This window comes from Stegastes partitus, unplaced genomic scaffold (assembly GCF_000690725.1).
Source record: "Stegastes partitus isolate 25-593 unplaced genomic scaffold, Stegastes_partitus-1.0.2 Scaffold1315, whole genome shotgun sequence".
Classification (NCBI taxonomy): domain Eukaryota; kingdom Metazoa; phylum Chordata; class Actinopteri; family Pomacentridae; genus Stegastes; species Stegastes partitus.
The window spans coordinates 193,546-199,451 of NW_007579046.1; the positions used below are offsets into that span (position 1 = coordinate 193,546).

The following is a 5,906-nucleotide window of genomic DNA, read 5'->3' on the forward strand; positions in this document are numbered from 1 at the left end:
TTGTCTTCAGTCTTGAGGTAAAGTCCCGAGTCCCGGTTATATATTTGCTCTGGTGATTTCCTTCAGTACACTTAACCTACTTTGACCTAGGCTTACCTATCGGCTCGTCCATAATGCCTCGATCGATGCCTCTCATCCACCTCTGGAAGAAACTCGGCCGGCGAAAAATGATATTCGCGTGCGGGAACCACGCCTCGAGGGCATCCGGCGTCCAATCAGATTCAAGCAGGTGCCGCTGTTCTCCAATCAGAAGCGTCTCCTCTCACACACTCGGTGTTCATGGTTGAAGCGTGCCATACCGTTCTGTTAAAAAAAGAAAAAGAAAAAAAGCTTCAATTAAGGATTTGTTTTACATCGATGTACTGCTTCCCACTGGTTCTGGTGCTTTAAATGTGCAGAAAAATTAGTACATACTAAGAGTGTGGAGATGCCGGGGATTGAACCCGGGACCTCATACATGCGAAGCATGCGCTCTACCACTGAGCTACATCCCCATATGCCAGTACAGTGGAAATACACGTATTACTACTACTACTACACGCATCATGTCCTGGAGTACATTTCACTGATATAGTCATGAAATAACTTTTAAGTCGCTCATTAAACATGAAAGTAAGTCAGCTCGTTTATGTGTAACATTTCGAGTTAATAGTGACACAGCTGTTGTCCTGGTCTGTTCTGATTACGACAGCAAAGATACATACATTATAATCCTATATACAGCCTTTCATTAAGAAAACATGTTTTTCTCTACATACAACTAGCAATAATAAATCTTAAAAATGCAATCTTGATAGAAGAACAGGACAGGTATAGTCTTGCTTTTTAGAGAATTGGCCCAAAAGTCTGAAAGCAGCAACAGGCTTTTATTTTGGAAGCCCACCACAGCAAGAGGTCTGTGGTTTTCTCTACGTGAGCAGAAGCATGCTCACCATGAACGAATGTATGAAAAGCACAAAATGTTGCATAAAGAAATAAAAAATAATACGGGAAATGAAGTGGTGCTCAGTCAAAACATTTCAGGAGGAGGATGTTCACACCCCAGCTTTTTGTGTCCTCCCACAATGTTGAAACCAAATCTCACTCATACCAGAACACAAGGTGACTCTAATCTGCCCACACGTTTGATCGTTCTGGAAGATGGGACCATCTAAAAAACACCTGATCTATGAACAATGATCAATCTGTTATGTTTGATTAACTTATTGTTTTCAATGTAACAAACAATACCAACACCGCTGAATCTTTTGAGTTTTTCTGTTTTTAATTTTCATGCAAAGATTAAAGATTTTAAGCAACATCAAAACACATATGGCACAGTTCACAATATCAAAGTCAACACAGTTCTTAACAAATATTCAAAATCCAACATAGTGTACTCTGGTGTATTTCTAACAGCTTCATTTACTTTTCATCCTGATGCCTCCAGAAGTGGAGATAAGAAAATGAGGTCATCTCCCCGGAGAGTTTGGGAAGTTTTTGGAGTCTGGATGGAATTCAAAACTTACACATGGTGAATGTTTATCAGCTGATTTCTACACCATTTCACTGGACTGACTATTTTTTCCCCCCGTCAAAGCAGGAAAGCAATTAGATCTTTAAATTGGAAAATAAAATAAAAATATTTTGACAGCTCAACCTCAGCATTTTAGCAAATTTACAAATTTATTTACTTTAGCAATTTCCCTGAGGTGTTGTACCGACGGGATCAATAAAGTTTTATCCTAAGTTTTATTCTAATTTTTACAATCTTGGTTACAAAAGTGACGATCAAAGGAAGGTTCCTTGTACTTCATGTTCCCTGATTGTCCTCACAGTGCGGTCACATCGTCCCCTTTACCCTCACCTCCCTCTTCTCCAGACCAGATGGCACTTCCAGAGAACTGCTTCAGGTCTATCAACAATCCGGCCCCTCCGCTCGCTTCCTGTTCATCTTGCTTTTCTCCCACTTTCTCCTGCTTTTCCTCCTCTTTCTTCTCCGCCTCTGCGTTTGCCTGTGGCGCATCTGTTAGCCTGGCTTCCTCCCCTTTCTCCGAAACATCCAAACTTGAGTTATTGTTGGAAGAGTTGCCTGCTTTACCGCATGCCAACATGCTATCCTCCTCTTGTTCCTCCTCTCCCTCCGTGTCACTCCCCTGGTTACCACTATCCTCCACCTGCTGCTCCTCATCTTGGATTTCCTGCATTTCCTCTCCATGCTCGCTCGCTTCACTGCGAGGCCACAGCTGGACGCCGACGCATGTCTGCACCGCCAATGCTGCCCCTCTCACCCGGTCCCTCACCCCTCCTTCCTTATAAACCATGTTCCTGACTGTATATTCTCCATGAGTATCCCTGTTTAACTTTTTGTAAACGAAAATCAGCGAACAAATTAGGACTACTAGCAAGAGAACAAGGAGCAACACAGTAGTATCAGAAGCATCCATGGTGGCCCCAGACTCGCTCATGCCTGAAGTAAGGAGAAAGAAGAGGTTCAGCTTTAGAACGGGCACACTTTGGACATTGGGTTCTATCAATTTTGTTAGTTTTGGTGGGATTGTCTGCTAAACAAACAGTTTACAAACTTGGGAAATACTTTATCATCATTCTTGCTGCGCTAGATGCGGCAAAATCAACACACATCTGTTTGGTAAATATGTAGCTGAGATTAGCAGTTGGTTAGCTTAGCATTAAGACTGTGTGAAGCTAAATTCTATTCCAAGTATCCCAACAACCCATTTTACATTTGTGTTTTCGTACAGACCAAACAAATGAGACAAATGACACGTTGAGAAGCTTTGGCGCTGCTACGTGTAGCGAGGCTAGCTGTTTACCCTTGGTTTTTGTCTTTATGCTCGGCTAAGCTAACTGGTCAGTCTTTTTATTTAACTCTCAACAAAAAATATAAAAAAATATATTTCCAAAAGTGTCAAATTATTTCTTTACCAGAGCACCGCAAAGTATTATTGAGCTCTAACTCCACTATAAAGTTAAATTTTCATTTGGAAATGTACGTACCCCGTAAAAGGATTCCTGTTGAGTAGGAAAATCCCAAATGGCTTGTTGTCTCTGGTACGGGGCGTTTCCTGGTACTTCTAAAGCAGCGATGAACTAGTCATCCAAAGATCCACCAGTACATTTACATTCAGAATCTGTGAGAGAGAAAAAAAAGAAGAAAAGAATAAAGTAAATGACGGCTCACGGTTCTTGCAGTTAAACCTTAACATCTTTCAACATTGCACTGAATGACAAAGGCGCCTTCGTGATTCACTATCAACCGAATACAACACCAGAGAACAAAAGGATCAAGTTCATTTCGCAAAAAAAAAACTTTAGAGCTGACATGTAAGTAATGATAATATCTGTACTCACGCTGTTGATGTAACAGGAAGTCTGTATTTTCTTCTCTTGTCTTGTTTAAATATAAGTTTACTGCATCGACTGGAATGACAGGAAGCTATGCAGACCGTTTGCAGCGTTGCTGGTTTCCTGTCAAAATGATAACTGAACAGCATCAGTCAGCCTGCCACACGAGGAAACATCTTTAGCCAGGGTTAATCATGCTGATGTCAAATATAAAGTATTGCCTATAAATACTAGTTTAAAAACAGAAGTGCATATGAAGCTGAAGAGCATTGAAGGTAGCTCACCTACATGGTAAATTAATGCCTGCAGTACTGCGACTATAAAAACCCCTCCCCGTGTAAAATATGGTATATAAACACTTCAAGTATTTAAAATCATGTTAGGGTAGGGTAGGGGGAAAGCCAACAAACTATCAGAAAACCTGTTACTAATGTATTGACAATTTCAAAGTAGGAAGGATATAAACTGCTAAAAAAAAAAAAAACACTCTTACCAAAGTTGTGAGCGGAGATTATAGTTTGGTGACAGACAACGTAGACTGGTAAGAGAGGGACTGTTTAGGGTGTGTTCCCACAGTGCCACAGCGCGTGTGCAGAGGATACAGAAAGAACACGAAGAATGGGTGTGATGCATGCAATGTGGTGAAGAAGAGCTGCAGCCTTTTGATGGAGGTGCAGGCTTGAAGGAGGGGGGCGGGAGGGGGAATCGAAGAACTACAGCAGGGTGTAGTAGAATGCGCAGATAAGAAACAATTATTTATGGAAAGAGGAAGGTGATTATTTAAATTTTTTTGTTTCTTCAAGGTTGAGTTGTTTCACGTCAGGATACAAAAACAGGTGCAGGTTGCAGATAGATAGATAGATGGATAGATAGATAGATAGTAAACAAAACATTAAAATGAATTGATACAATAAAGAGAAAGAAACTAAGGTGTATATTTGACTATTTACATGTATATCAGTACTACTTCCTAGCACCTTAAAGTGCGATACGAGCCCAAGGCAACCAAATAACTAAACTACGATCCAAAAAAAGTGTTTTGATTTAAGCAAATATATAAAGCTTAGTATTATACAGTGCAGTTGTAAGATTTGAACCTATCAAAAGAACACACAAACTTCAAAAGCTGCGCACAACTTCTGAATGTGAAACCTGTTGGCCACATCCTGTTTTTTTGCACCGCTGGCCGGGCTGTTACATCTCCTACATCAGACAAAGACAGCTAAATCAAATCTGCACTGTAACTTTAACACTCTATTCGACTGTGCTATCTCGATAAAAACAAATGTACAGATAGACATCTCATTGTGGAAAAAAAGGCTATTTTAAGTTTCACAGTTTTCATCATATTTAATTTGACTTTCAATGTTATGTTTGAAAACTCTGCAAACTTAGCAGAAAATGTAAGTTTTGTTATTGAGTTCCAAATAGTTTCTAGCTGTTCCCACAGTCGTGCTTTAGATTAAACCTTTGTGCGACTTTGAATGTACTACGTCGCAAATTTGTTCAAAAGGATTCAAATCTGGGCTTTGACTAGGCCCGTCCATCAGCTCAGGTTCTCCAGATTCCTCTTTCTTGGTCACATAGTCTCTTTGACGTATGTCTGGGGTCACTGTCTTGTTGGTGTGTGAACGGACGACCAATCAGATTCAGCCAGAAGGGATTCCATGATGCGCTAAGGTGTTGTGGTAGACGTTCTTGTTTTGATACCGTCAGTTATCACAAATTTGCCCACGCTGTTTCCACAGATGGGACCCCATACAATAATGGAATCTCCACCGTGTTTCACTGTGGGTGCAACGCATCTGCCATCGAAACGTTCTCGAGCTTTTCTGCGAACATAAACACGACGATGCCGACCGAAGAGTTCAAACTTGAACTGTCCAGAACACCTTCTTCGAGCCATCAACAGTCCAGTGTTTGTGCTCGCTGGCAAATCTGAGACATTTCTGGATGTTTGCAGGCCTCAACAATGGCTTCTTACAACTGTTCTTCCCTTTGAACCTTGTTCCATCAGTCGTCTGCTTTTGGTCACTCTGGAGACTTTCTCGGACTCTGATCTAGAAGCGTTCATCTCTTCCTGAACATCAGCAGTGGTCTTCCTTCTGTCTCTAGTACTTCAAATCTTGAGGTGTCTGACATCTGCTTCAGTTAACTTTCATTTCCTCTCTCTTCCTTGGTGCATTTTGTAAATACCAGTCTTGGTAGCTGACACCAAGCCATACTTGACCACACTGTTAGAACCCTTTATGTCCTTCCCTGTTTATCTCAGAGACCATCCAGCATCATGAAGTGCTTTAATGCGGACTCTTCCATCACCTTTTTACACCCACATTTGAGCCGGCTCACTGGGCTTCTCAAAGAAATTAACTAAGCATAACATCCAACCACTAAAACCATTTTTTTTTCTATTCAGGAATGCAAATATACAACTACAATTTGACATCTTAATCAAGAAATAATCATGTGCTTTACTATTTGAGCTCACCAAAATTACACTACGGCTAATAAATAAGCAAACAAAATACCGTAAATTCCAGACTATAGGCTGCTACTTTTTT

General features: G+C 40.7%; 1 non-coding gene across 1 annotated transcript; it reads right to left on the reverse strand.

Moving 5' to 3' along the window:
* Window positions 1-422: 422 nt before the first annotated feature.
* On the reverse strand, window positions 423-494 carry trnaa-cgc (transfer RNA alanine (anticodon CGC)). The gene has a single exon. It is a non-coding gene; the product is annotated as a tRNA-Ala (tRNA).
* Between the last annotated feature and the right edge of the window lie 5,412 nt (window positions 495-5,906).